Genomic DNA, 14656 nt, shown 5'->3' with positions numbered 1-14656 from the left:
GTTTTTTAATGTATTCACAAGGTTATGCATTTTTATCACCCTAAAAATAAATCCCACGCTTGTTAGCATCTCCCCCCATTCACCACTTTCTCACAGTCTCTCACAACCACTTAATCTACTTTCCCTACATAGATTTGCCTATTCTGGACATTTCACATACACGGAATAATGCAATATATGAATGCTTGCATCTGCCTTCTTGCACTTGGCATAGTATTTTCAAGGTTTATCTATGTTGTACCATGTATATGTTTTTCATTCCTTTTTATAGCCAAGTAATATTCTATTGTATATACCAGTGCATATGGCATGAAGTACACATCCAAATTCGCTCCTTTCCATGTGCCCATTGTTTGGCCATGGCATCATTTGTTAAAAAGACCATTTCCCCACCTCACTTCCCCTTATTGAATTATCTTGGTACTCATGTCGTTTGATAAATGATGCATGGATTTATTTCTGGACTCTCAATTCTACTCCATTGTTCTATATGTTTATCCTTATGCCAGACTGGTAGTCTTAATTAGCATAACTTTATAGTAAGGTTTGAAATAAGGAACTGAGCCTCCCCAACTTTGTTCTTTTTCAGGTTGTTTTCCCTGCTCTGGGTTTCTTGCATCTCCCTATGAATTTTAGGATCATGTTGTCAATTTCTGCCAAAAAAGAAAAAAGCAGCTGAAATTTTGATAAGGATCATATTGAATTTGTAGATAAATTTGGAGAGTATTGACATCATAACAATATCAAGTCTTCCAATCCGTGAAACATTAATTTAGTTTGGGTGTGTGCTAACTTGACTTGAATTCATTTTATTTGACAAGGACATCTGATAGGTCAGACGTCCACAGTTTACCAGAAAAACTGAGTTAATTGTCAAATGTTTCATTTTGAACTGTAGGGATAAAGTATATTTTTATTTTTGTAAAGGTAGGAGAAGAGGAAAAAAATAGAAGGATTTGCATAAATTGGTAGAGTCTACCAGTAATCATAGAGCTCATTAGGAAAAAGTTACATTTTGCATTATATGCTTTTCAAAGACATGTCCCCATTCAAAAACTTGTAATATAACACGTAATTATCTAAACATCTCTGAATTTATTTTATAGATCAGAAAGATCACAGAGTGATTTTTTTATGATGTTGAGTGTCTCAGAAATCTTTTGAATAACAGAGATACCTTTTAATGAATGCTTAAAGCAATTCTTCTTGACTTAAGAAAACTCAAGTCCATCCTTTCCCCCCAAATTTTGGTATTTTTACTGATAGGGTCAACAAACCTTGGAACAAACTGTACTAATTGCTTCTATGTTTTGTTATAGTTACAAACTTCCATTCCGATCTCTCTTCCTTAAACGTCAGGCAAGTTGATATTGCACTGTAACAATGACATTAGCTTAAATAAACAGCATACAACACTTGTTGCCAGCAGTGACATTAATAATTACAGGAATAGAATGAGAGAAGATTGTTGTGTAGTAATGACCCCTGCAAAAGATTGAGTTCCCTTGGCAGTATCAAGAGTTTGTCATGTTGGTGGTCATGGTGTTGCAATCCATTACCTCACTAAGAATCGATGACTCCAGCTATGGTAACTAGTCATAATATTTAATGTAATTTAATGTAGCTGCCTAGAGCCACTGGAAAACTTCAAAAAAATTTTCTGTCTAAGGCATTTACATCAAGTTTTCCCAGGAAAACCCTGTACCCCTAGGTCCATATTTTTGGGAGTTGTGTTTTACCTCTTTGTGTAGTTTCTCTGATTCCTCTCTACAAATGTTAGTGATATTTGTATACTAGAAATGAATATTTGTCTATTTGTCAGCCTACCTATCTACCTATTTATCCATCTATATTTCACCATGTTCTACAAAGGCTATCTTCCTTCCTTCCTTCCTTCCTTGCTTCCTTCCATCCTTCCCTCCTTCCTTCCTTCTTTCCTTCCATTCTTCCTTTCATTCTTTCATTTACTAATGCCATGATTTTTTATTAAATAGTTATTAAGTGCCAGGGACTGTTCCAGGCACTAGAAACAAGCAATGAGCAGAGAGGCTAGAGCTTAACTTCTGCTGAGGAAAGAAAGAAAATAAACAGGCTTGTTTTAGGTGGTGTAAGGTGCTCTAAGACAATGTGATAAACTTTTCCCCTTGAAAAACTGACACCTCTTTTCTTTACGAAGAAGACAATGTGATAGGCTGTGGAGTAGGACTACTTTAGATACAGGGATCAGGGGAGGCTTCTCTGAGGAGGTGACAAGTGAGCTGAGACCTGAATGATGAAAAAGAACCAGTCTTGGGGACTGGGAACACAACCTTGTAGGTAGAGGAAACAGTAAGTGCAAGTTATTTGACGCACCTTAAAATAATACACTCCATACAATGAAAAATTTGAAGCAGCTTAAAATAATACAGTCCATACAAAGAAAAAAATGCAAAAAGATGACAGTAGAAATGAGAAAAATGGAAGAGAGAGGACAGGAGAACATTGTATTGCTGGTGTGCAAGCCATAGAGTTCATTCAGCAAAGTTACGAAAGTTGAGCTGCAACTTTGGTTCCTATCTTCCTGGAAACCAAGGTGAAAAGGGAAACACGATTGGTTTCATGGGATGTCTTCTTCATAAGGAAAAGAGGTGTCAGTTTTTCAAGGGGAAAGAGATTTTTGTTTTGTTTTGTTTTGTTTTTGGCACCCAGGATGGAAATACATTTCTTGTGTGGACCTTTCTATAGTGGACCTTTCTATACTGGCCATAGTAGTCATCAGCTTTAGGATAATTTGTTACAACAGCCATAAAACTAGTATAATTAGATCCATTAAGGATGCAGTATTAGAAACTTGACCACTTGAACTAGCTTAAGCAAAGGAGAACTTAAACAAAAATCTTCAAATATAAAGATTTGAAATATTCCATGAAATTCTAGGAATGTAGCTCATTTCGAGAAATACTAGGATCAGGGATATGAAGCTGTCAGAACTCTTTTGGTCTCTTCTCTCGTCTCTTTGTGGATCTTTTTCATCCTTCCTGTTGTCTTCACTATATTCCTGCAGCCTGGTCTTCTGCATTTCTACAGGCCATGTGGTGGGAAGCAAGTCTATGGACAGCAAATGATTTTCTCTGTTTCTCTGTTAGCTACCTAGAGAAAAACTGAAATCTCTCAGTCCTAATTCCAAATTCCTGGGAGAGAGATATGATTGGCTCAGCTTGAGTCAGCTAGCTACTATGGGAGCAATTGACTGTAGTCTGGTGGCCTAGTTACCTTGTCTGAGGATCCAAGGCAGGTTTCCAGAAAAAGACATCTATTCTGCTGTTTTTAAAATACACTCATGTAGGGGTCAAGAAACCATTTAATGGGTTTAAACCAACATTAAAAAGAGATAAAAATATCAGGGTGCATAGCATGTGGTAGGGGTAATATTTTAGAAAATTTGTTTCAGTTATTAAAGGTATAGGTCCATGTGTATTGGGTGATAACATAACACATATTTCTGTGGGTGGATTATGGTCTAAAAAGTTTGAAAAGCCCTAAAATGGGCAGTCTGGTAAGATTCTGTTACAGAGACGTAATAAACAGCTTTCTTAAAATAATGTATTTTTTAATAGCATTTCTCAATATAAGCAGATGTCATAAGGGTAAAGCATGACTTAGTATAGACAATTTTGGAAGTGCGAAGACAAAGTAGTCTTTGTCTAGCTTTATTCGGGCTAAAATATAGCCTAGTGGTGTCCAACCTGGCTTTGTTCACAGTCACTTGAAGATCTCATAAAAATGATTTTAATGGGATCTGTCGAATCAGAATTCCTCTAAGTGTAACCTGTGAATCTATATTTAAACACAACAAATGTCTGATAGGTAGGCAAGTTTGGGACTCACTAACCCAGAGGGGTCATCTGCATACCTTTCAAATAATTCTCCTTAACTGCAGCTTCTCTCAACAGGGCTTTCCTCAAACATTAGGAAGTGAACAATTTGAATTTCTTTCTTGGTAAGGATCTGGAATGTAAGGCTTCATAGCTGCTGATTTTTTTTTTAATGTTTTATTTATTTCTAGGAGAGACAGAGAGACAGCGTGAGCAGGGGAGGGTCAGAGAGAGAGAGTCACAGACTCTGAAACAGGCTCCAGGCTCTGAGCTGGCAGTCAGCACAGAGCCCGACGCGGGGCTCGAACCCACTAACCGCGAGATCATGACCTGAGCCAAAGTCGGACGCTTAACCCACTAAGCCACCCGGGCGCCCCCATAGCTGCTGATTAAAAGCAAATAAATCCGTACACTTCACAGTTCAGTGAAGCAGATGGCAAAGTCCATCTCCTTTTGTTGGACTTTGTGGCACTAATGCTAGTGCTTGGTTGGGGCTGTGTTGAAGAGGAGGGGCAAAGAGAAAATTCTTGCAGGCTATTCCACATCCTTCTTGGACAATAGTTCTGTATTTCTCCAGAACAAAGTCTGGCCAAGACCCCCAAATTCTACAGTTAAGTATACGGTAGGGATTGTTTGCACTTGGAAAATTTGCAAAACTGAAGTGCCAAGTTACCCACCTTGGCCATTTTGAGTTTTCTGATGAATCCGACAGCGTGAACCAGTTGCCCAAGTTACCCACGGCTTCTCAGCAATAAAATGAATGGACCTGTTGTACCAATTTATTGTATTAATCACATGAATTTTATAGGGTATCTGCCTGAAATAATTAGGCCAGTGTTAGCAGAGTTGCATTTCATCTCCACAACCGCTGGAGAGCAAGGCCCTTGTCCACAGAAGCCATTCCTTTTTTTTTTTTTTTTTAAATATTTTTTTATTTATTTCTAGGAGAGAGAGAGAGAGAGAGCGTGAGCAGGGGAGGGTCAGAGAGAGAGGGAGATACAGACTCTGAAATAGGCTCCAGGCTCTGAGCTGGCAGTCAGCACAGAGCCCGACGCGGGGCTCGAACCCACGAACCGCGAGATCATGACCTAAGCGAAAGTCGGACGCTTAACTGACTAAGCCACCCAGGCGCCCCCACAGAAGCCATTCCTAATGGCAGGTCAAGACATACATTAGCGTGCAGCTGGAGCCCAGATTTCCAGCCACTATTGCAGAGGGCTTGCTTTCAGATGGTTCCACAGAGGTTTGTGGCTACACTTATTTCTGGGAATTGTCATCTTGTCTGTGAGAGGCGTTCGCGCCCATCTGAGGGGACACGCACACTTCACCCAGGCCTCTGCGTAGCGCTGACAGCGGGTTCACGTTTCCGTGTTTGGGGACCGGCTCCGCACACACCGCAGGGCAACGCGTGCAGTCCCGGCCGCCACTGGCTGGCCGCTGCCGCCCGCGCTCTGCCTGGGTATCATGTTGACACTGTTAGCGGGCTCTCATTTCGTGTGATGTTCGGTTGCTTCTCTGTCCCCGAGCCAGGGTTCTGTGGCCCGTGCTTGGGAGGGCTGCTCGTGGGGCCCGCTGGCGCCTCCTCCCCGGTGCAGCCGCTGGGCGAAGGGGCTTCGCTGCTGCAGACTCGCCGTGTCCCCGCGCGGCCCCCGTCCACCTCCCCGCGGCCTCCACGCCGACCGAAAAGGTTCTCACGGGCGGAATTCCGGGCTCCGCGACCCCCAGCGCCGAGGGCGCGCGCCCCTGGGGTGGCCGGCCGGCCCGCGGGGCCTGGTGAGTGTCCCCCACCCCCCAGTCGCAGCGCCCCAGGGTCCCGGCCGTTGCTGTGGCAACGCGCCGGCAAACGGGCCGCAGGGCCTCCCGCTGCGGGCGGGCCCGCCTCGCCAGTCAGTGTCTCTGGGGGCCCAGCCGTTGGGACCTCGTATCCTCCGGGTCCGGTGTTCAGGGTGGTCCCGCTCTGCCCCGTTTCAGCTCCACCTTCTCACCTCCACCCATCCTGGGACCTGACCCTTTTTGGAAGTTTAAGGTGAACTTACTGTAGGGTAAGTGTGATTTGGAAAAAGGAACACATCCTTAACATTTGACATTGCGCCTTCTCCCCCGCCCCCCACGTTTCCCTCTTTTTTAATCTCCTAGCGCCTGGCTCCTATTAGGGCCTCAATATGTGGGACTTCTTTCAGCACTTGATGCAGTCCCTTGCACACAGTGGATGCAATCCGAGGAGCTAGTATGGCTTAAGAGCAGCCCCTTACTGGCTACGTGGGTAGGAAATTTAAGCACTCTTCTCTCATTCCTCATCTGTCAGTGCAGGTTGTAATTTCTCTCAAAGTTGTGGGCTTGAAAAAGCCTGTGTGTGAAACTGCTTTGTGAACCGTGAATGTAAAGCACTTCGGAGTTCGTCCTAAGAGATTTTTGCATACTGCAAGTGGTTTGATACTCCTGGTCCCACAGCACCAGCTAAGACAGTCCTTTTTTGTTCGACCACCAAACAGCTCCAATATCCAACCAGAAAATAGGGTTGCCATGCATTGGAGGAGGGCTCTGTGAATGCAAAAAGAAACACCAACACATTCTGAACCTAAACTTCCTCCTTGCGTAATGCATTCTCCCTGCCCCTCCTTCCCTGGGCTTCACATTACAACCGGTATGCAGATATTTCATTTCACACATTTAAATTTCTAGCCCAACATTGAAATCTAGAGATTTAAAGCTCTAGCGTTTTTATCTCAATGAATCACACCATCATCCCCTCCAGTTTGCAGGCCAGGAATCTTAGACTCTTTCTTCACACCTGCCACTTCCTCTCCTTCCATCTCTAAATTATCATCAAACCAATGATCATCTGTTCATTTTATCCTCAAACCAATCCTCAATCCACTTATTTCTGTCCCTACCACTGGTACCCTACACCAAGCTACCATTATCTCTTGCCTGGTCTCCTCACTAGTCCAAAGGCATTTATCCCATCCTGTTCATGTTCCTATCTGTTCTTTGCACTGCAGCAAGAGTAATCTTTTAAAAATTAAAATTTGATTATGATACCTCATTTCTCCTCCATCGCCCCCTGCTTAAAACCTGTCAAGACTTTTTGTTCTTAGGATAAAGATATAATTTCTTTTATTTTTTAATGTTTATTTATTTTAGAGAGAGAGAGAGACAGAGCTTGAGGTGAGGAGGGGCAGAGAGGGGGAGACACAGAATCCGAAGCAGGCTCCAGGCTCTGAGCTGTCAGCACAGAGCCTGACGCAGGGCTCAAACTCATGAACTGTGAGATCATGACCTGAGGTGAAGTCGGACGCTTAACCAGCTGAGCCACCCAGGCTCCCCAAAGATACAATTTCTTAATATGGCCTACAAATTGGGTACTGTATACTATAACATCCAGATCAAGATAGTTTTGAGAGTAAAAGACAGTGCTATTATTTACACTGGGACTGTTCCCTAGCATTCTGGGGCAGATGGCTACTCGACCTATAAGGCCCTGTGGCATCTTCATTTCTCCAGCCAGATCTTACACTAGCCTCCCCTGGTTCTCTGTGTTCCAATTTCACTGGCTCTTTTCCAGTCCTTTGTCACCATTTTCCCTCCTACTAAGGGCCTTTGCACGTGATCTTCTCCCTGCCAGGTGTGCTCTTCCCTCTTCTCTTTGGTCTAGTTAACTCTTGCTCATCCTTTGCATCTTAGACCAAATGCTTCCCCAGGAAAACTGCCTCTGACCACTCCATCTAGGACAGACCCCCTTCGGGTATAGGCTCTTCTGACACCGGCTCTCTGTCCTTGCACTTATCACAATTGCAGTATTATTTGTCTCTGTGACTGGCACCTAGGATGTAGTTAGTGAATACTTGAATGTCTGACTTATAAGCATTTCCATTGTCATTAGTCTCTGAAAACATCACATCATGGTTAAGAGCACAGACTGCAGAGGTACACAGATGGGATGCTTGGATTTGAATTTCAGACACCCCACAATTCCTTATCTGAAATCTGTGGGGCTAGTTGTATTTTAAAGTTAAGAGTGTGTGTGATTATAGAAAGATAACATGGTGTGTATACTGTACCACTTCTAAGTGGGGTCTGGGGCAGCACTGTGTAATCAAACACATTAATTTTTCTTTAGTGAGATGACATCACTCTAAGTGGGATAAAGGCTGTACGTAGGTTTGCATCTGTTCAGGTCAGGTTTTGCCAACAAATGAGTTTGCTACAAATTTTTGAGAACACTGTTTGGATTTTAGGCTTTCATGTGAGTCTGTTACAGCATAACCTTGAGGTAATCACTTAACTTCTCGGTGCCTGAGATTCCTCAACGGTAAAATGAAGAGGGTTATAGCACCTGCCGACCTGACAAGTTCCATTTATGTTTTTGTGAGGAATATGTGTGTTACTGTGAGCTGGTCCTTGAACAATGTGGGGTTTAGGGGCACCAATCCCCCACACAGTCAAAAATCCATGTATAGCTTTTGACTCCCCCAAGTGTAACTACTAATAGGCTACAGTTGATCAGAGACCTTACCGATAACATAAACAACATGTATTTTGTATGTTAGATATATTATATACTGTATTCTTACAATAAAACAAGCTGGAGAAAATATTATTAACAAAATCGTAAGGAGAGAAAATACATCTATAGGACTGTACTCTATTTATTGGAAAACATCCACATGTAAGTGGTTCCACACAGTTCAAACCTGTGTTGTTCAAAGGTCAGCTGTACATGTTATTGGCTTAGAACAGTGAATGCGCCTGGGTGGCTCAGTCAGTTAAGCATCTGACTTCAGCTCGGGTCATGATATTGTGGTTTGTGGGTTCAAGCCTCACATCAGGCTCTGTGCTGACAGCTCAGAGCCTGGAGCCTGCTTCAGATTCTCCATCACCCTCTCTCTCTGCCCCTCCCCCACTCGTGCTCTGTCTCTGTCTCAAAAATAAACATTAAAAAAATATTTAAAAAAAGAACAGTGAATGGTCTTTAGTCATTGATATAGTAGGGTCAGCTCTTATATCATTTTATTAACTTCATTACAATCCACATTGTTTATCAGCTGTAATTTATTTACAATTTACTTATTGTTGGATATTTATATTTCATGTACAAATATATGAAGAAATGGACGTCTTTATATTTAAATATTTTGACTAGATTTTTGATAACTGATTAAGATCAGTTCCTAAAAATGCAATTACAGTCGAAGTGCAGGGTCATTGGGACTACTCTTGAAACATATGGCCGCTTTCAGAAAGATTATACCAGGTCACCATCCCATCCTACCATCAGTTTTGTGACGCCTGTGTTTGCATTATTATTTTTTTAAAAATCTTTGCTAATTTCACAGGTAAAAATAGTACCTCCTTATTTTGACTCAGATCTTTCATTACTGAGGTTTTAAGCATTAAAAAAATCTCATTGTTAGCTACTGGATATTTCTTTTCTGTGAATTACCTGCACAGACTCTATGATGGCTTTTGTATTGGAGTCTCAGTTTTTTAAATTCAATGGTTTGTTTGATTTCTGCTTCCCGCAGCCCAGGCAGGAGCCAGTATGCTGGGCTTTGGCTGGAATTAGTTGGATAGGTATCCCTGGAGCCTGGGGCGAGTTGTTACTTGCCCTCAAGCTACAGAGCAAAGTGGAAAGCAGGGTTTCAGAGGCTGTTTCTCAGGGAAAATCTGAAATCAAGACCAAGCTGACCTGTGTTTATCTGAATCTTCAGTCTAACAGGACTTGGAAGAAAGAGGGCTCACAGGAGGTAGGAGGCAAAGGACTGAGGCAGAGGAAGGAAGCAGAGTGATTCTGAAAGCCGGGAGAGAGAAGCTGTAACCTCTTTTTTGTAGGGACCCTATAATTTCTTTTATGGATGAAGAGGGGGAATATTGAGGGTACCATCTTGACCAGACACTAAGTTGTGTGGACTCTTGATAGAATAAGGACATTATTCTATCCCTTCTTTGTCATATGGGAATGTCCCCAACTGCCATTTTGCTTAATTAATGATGGTTTTTGATTTCTAGAAATTGAAATAATTCTGTGTTGTCTACCTATTAATCTTTACCTTTTTGATTCATTGCCTTTATGCTTATAAAGCCCTTTCCATGCAGAGACCAAATAACTGTCTGCATTTTCTTTAAAAATGGTAGTTTGTGATGTCAGTCAAGGAAGGGTTCATGGAAGTGACTAAAAGACAGTTGAGTAGTGTGATTTCCAATCAAAATGTAAAAGATGCTGATACAAAGGGAGATACTCATGTCATCTTCATGTCCCCTTGAAGATAGAGCTTACGTGCTACAAGCGAACTCTGAGGAAGACTTTTTCTGATGGGGTCTGTCACACATTGTGAACTTGGATAGTTGGGTCCTTAGATACTTTTTGGAAGTGTCCTGAAAGGAGAAGATGTGATCTCTGAAGATTCTGTCTCCTTCTTTTGCCCTAAATATGATCCAATTTAGTATTTCAAGCACTCATAGTTGTTAGATACTGAGAAATGATTTCCCTGTTTTTAAAAGAGGCTTAAGAGAAAGGAAAATGTAATGTAATATTAATTGCTGACCTTCTTGGCACTGGTAAATTAGTATATTTTAAGAGGTGCTTCCAAAAGACTTTTCCTACCTGCTGAGCTCTAGTATGGATCAATGAGGCAAATTGTGTTTAGCTCAGATTTGTCTTATGGCTCCAGAATGTGAAGAGTGGATAACTTACTGTTAAACCTTATTGATCTATTCTTTCTTAGTTTATTAACTAAAATAAATTGTGGAGTATGAGAAACTAGTCACTTCACAAACTCACGCAGTTTTGTTGACCTGAAGTTCTTTTTCTTTTTGACCTGAAATTATTCCAGAAAGGTTTATTTTTAATTTTTTAAATGTTTATTTATTTTTGAGAGAGAGAAAGAGAAAGAGAGAGAGAGAGTGAGTGGGGGAGAGGCAGATAGCGAGGGAGACAGAATTGGAAGCAGGCTCCAGGCTCCTGAGCTGTCAGCACAGAGCCTGTTGCAGGGCTCCAACTCACAAACCATGAGATCGTGACCTGAGCTGAAGTCAGACACTTAACCGACTGAGCCACCCAGGCGTCCCTATTTCAGAAAGATTTATAAGGTGAAGGCCAGTGACTTTTATAATTAGTCAGAATATCTTTTCTACTTATAAGGGACTAATTATCTTTCTAAATAGCAATTGATGTGTCAGTTTGAATGCCAATGAGAATGTGCTATTATATTTGGATAAAGCAAAAAGAAACAGCTTTCTGTTGACAAAGATAAATTAATTTAGAAATATTGTTACCATTTACCTTAATTTTTTATCTAAATTGTTTTGTAAACATTACCCACTATTATAAACATTCATTCAACAAATATTTATTGGGTACATATGATGTTCCAGGCACAATTCTAGAATACTGTGTTATATTTTCACTTGTACAAAGTTTGCTTCTGATTAAGTATTCTTTTTTTTTAATTTTTAATGTTTATTTTTGATAGAGACAGAGTGCAAGTGGGGGAGGGCAGAGAGAGAGAGAGGAAGACACAGAATCTGGAGCAGGCTCCAGGCTCTGAGCTGTCAGCACAGAGCCCTATGTAGGGCTTGATCTCAAGAACCATGAGATCATGACCTGAGCTGAAATTAGATGCTTAACCAACTGAGCCACCCAGGCACCCCTGTGATTCAATATTCTTAACATGAGCTGTACTTATTTGGAAAAATTGGTCATTTGGACTCACACATATTCATTCAGGGAATCTAAGAAAAACCTTCTAGAAGATGTTCATCCGGTGTCTAAGCTTGAGAGGCTGGTAATTGAAAGTCCTACTCTGTTACTTTGTCATTATCATGGTGGAATGCTCACGTGCAGCGACAGAGCTTGCTGGGAGAGAAACCGTTTACCATTTACCAAAGGCAGTGCATCTGAAGCTCAGGTCCTTACACCTGAATTCTTTCAAGTCTGTTTGCTGTTAGCAGATCTAACATAGAGGCTCATCTATCTGCTCTTGGGAGCTCAGCTTGCAACCAGCTGAGATATCGGGAAGAAAGCAAATATTTATCCTTGGACGTTTTTCATGGAAATCAAATTAATTTTTCCTCTCAACCTTCTTTATGTTGGTGTTCAGTTTATGACAATAAAATTCAATGCTTTTCATATTTGTTATGAAAGTAAACACCAATGTGCAACAGTGATTTTCAAGTTAGCTTAATTGCTTTTCTGTTACAGCTCTTTGATGGTACATATGTTATAATATGTACACTTAGCTCATTTTTTATAGTTGTGTCTTTTTTATTGAGATGCAATTACATACTATAAAATTCACCCTTTTAAAGTGTGCATCAAGTTTTTAGTATATCACTGGGGTTTGCAGCCATCACCACTATCTAATTCCAGCATGTTTCATCACCTTAAAAGAGAAATCCCACATCTGTTAGCAGTCAACCCCCAACTCCCCTCCCCCAGCACCTGACAAACACTAATCTACTTTCCCTCTCTATGGATTTGCCTATTATGTAAATGGAACCATGCAATATGAGGCCTTTTACATTTGGTTTACTTCACTTAGTACAGTGTTTTTGAGGACATTTACTTATTGTTGGGTATTTATATTTCAACATTCTGTTGTAGCACGTGTCAGTACTTCATACCTTTTCATGACCAAGTAAAAGTCCGTTGTATAGATACACCACCTTGTGTGTATACATTCATCAGTAGATGGCCATTTGTGCTGTTTCCTTTTTTGGCTCTCATGAAAATAGCTGTGATGAATATTTGCATATGAGTTTTTATGTGAACATATGTTTTCATTTCTCTTGAATATATACCTGAAAGTGAAATTGCTGGTAATATAATAACTGTATGTTTAACTTTTTGAAGAGTGTCAAAGTGTTTTCTGAAGAGGCTGCACCATTTTACATTTGAACCAGAAATGTGTAAGTGTTCTCGTGTCTGCATATAATCATCACCGCTTGTTTCTTGTCTTTTTGATTATTGCTATCCTAGTAGGTATGAAGAGGCACGTCATTACATTTCAGTTTGCATTTTCCTGATGACTAATGATGTTGAACATCTTTTCATGTGTTTATTGTGATTTATATATCTTCTTTGGAGAAATATGTATTTAAATCCTTTGTTTTTTTAATTTAGATTATTTTATTGTTTTGTTGCTAGAGTTCTTTATATATTCTGATATTCTGGATACTAGACCCTCATCAGATAGATGTTTTACAAATATTTTCTCTCATTATGTAGATTGTCTTTTTACTTTCTTGGTAGTGGCCTTTGAGGAACAAAAGTTTTTAATTTTATGAAGTCCAGTGTGTCTATTTTTGTTTGGGTTGCTTGGCTTTAGGTTTCCTATCTAGAAAACTGTTGCCTAACTCCAGGTCACAAAGATCTACCTGTATGTTTTCTCTTAGGGTTTTTGTAGTTTTAGCTCTTACATTTAGGTCTTTGATCCATTTTGAGTTAATTTTTGTATACGTGTGAGGTAGGAGTCCAAATCCATTCTTTTGTGTGGGATATCCAGTTGTCCCAGCACCATTTGTTGTACACCTCACCTTATTTGTCAACTGGTGAGTCATGTTTTGGGGAAACAAAATTTGACTGATTTCTTGTTATCTCAGTTAGATGCCGCCATTCTACGCATTGAACATTCCAGGCAAAGGAGCATCTGTATTGCTAGCTAGGAGCTAGGACTTTGGCTCCACATTTCTCTGTAGGCTTGTAGCTTGGTGAATTGCCCTGTAGGAGATAGAAGCTTCAGGCCTGCTTCCCTCTCTAATACCAGAAGGCCTCTAAATGGACCTATATGGCTACCTCCTGGCCATCTTTTCTCTGAATTATAACCTCATCAGATTCTCATCTGACCTCTGGGGAAGTTGCTTCCTCCTTTCTTTAGAAAGGCCCTAAAATCTCCCAGCCTTATGGGAGGAACAGAAGAGCCATGTGAACCTTTCCCCAAAGAAAAGAGGGTGATACTCAAACAGAGCTTTTCACCTCTTTGTGCCTCCCATTGAAAGCTCTTGTCTCTGCACTTATGACCTAAGTGAGACTTGGCTGATTTCAGAACTTCTTTTCCTTGGAATGGAATGATAAAGAAGGGAGCTTTGTGTTCCTCCCAGGGATTCAAGTGGTAATGGGGAAGAAGCTTAGGATTGGGGTCAGGCTCACCTGAGTTCAAATTTTGGTTCTCTACATCTCTATCTTGGGTTTCTTTGTTTGTAAAATAGGGTTTATAATCCCAATTTTTGAGGATGATTTTGAAGGACAAAGTATCATATGTAAAGTAACTAACAAATTTGGAGCCCCTAAGTAAACGCAGGTTTCCTTTCTCTCTTTTTCAAATTATCTGGGAAATTTGAATAAGTCTGTACAAATACATTTAAAAAAAAAACAACTCAAAAAAAAAAACTTCCACAGAATCTTAGAGTTGGAAGGGACCTTCATATTATGACTATAATACTTTGTTGAGGGGCACCTGGGTGGTTCAGGGGGTTAAGCATTTGAATTTGACTCTGGTCTTGATCTTGCAGTTCACGAGTTTGAGCCCTGTGTCAGGCTTATTGCTGACAGCTCAGAGCCTGGAGCCTGCTTCGAATTCTGTGTCTCCTTCTCTCTCTCTCTCTCTCTGACCTTCCCCTGCTCACACTCTATCTCTTTCTCTCTCAAAAATAAAGAAACATTTAAAATTTTTTAAAAAATGTTTTATTTATTTCTAGGAGAGAGAGAGAGAGACAGCGTGAGCAGGGGAGGGTCAGAGAGAGAGGGAGTCACAGACTGAAACAGGCTCCAGGCTCTGAGCTGGCAGTCAGCACAGAGCCCGACG

The 14656-nt window shown here is 40.9% G+C and overlaps 1 protein-coding gene across 1 annotated transcript in view; it reads left to right on the top strand.

Annotated features, from left to right (window-relative positions):
- Nucleotides 1-5700: 5700 nt before the first annotated feature.
- Nucleotides 5701-14656, top strand: part of STK33 (serine/threonine kinase 33) — a 160076-nt gene continuing 151120 nt past the window's right edge. Inside the window, exon 1 of the mRNA XM_039244587.1 lies at nucleotides 5701-5896. The gene's annotated coding sequence lies outside the window, so the exon portion shown is untranslated. The remainder of the gene's footprint in view (nucleotides 5897-14656) is intronic.

Source organism: Hyaena hyaena, unplaced genomic scaffold (genome assembly GCF_003009895.1).
Source record: "Hyaena hyaena isolate Hyena2069 unplaced genomic scaffold, ASM300989v1 scaffold_245, whole genome shotgun sequence".
NCBI lineage: Eukaryota > Metazoa > Chordata > Mammalia > Carnivora > Hyaenidae > Hyaena > Hyaena hyaena.
The sequence above is the reverse complement of the archived record's forward strand: the minus strand, read 5'-3'. Positions and strand labels throughout refer to the sequence as shown.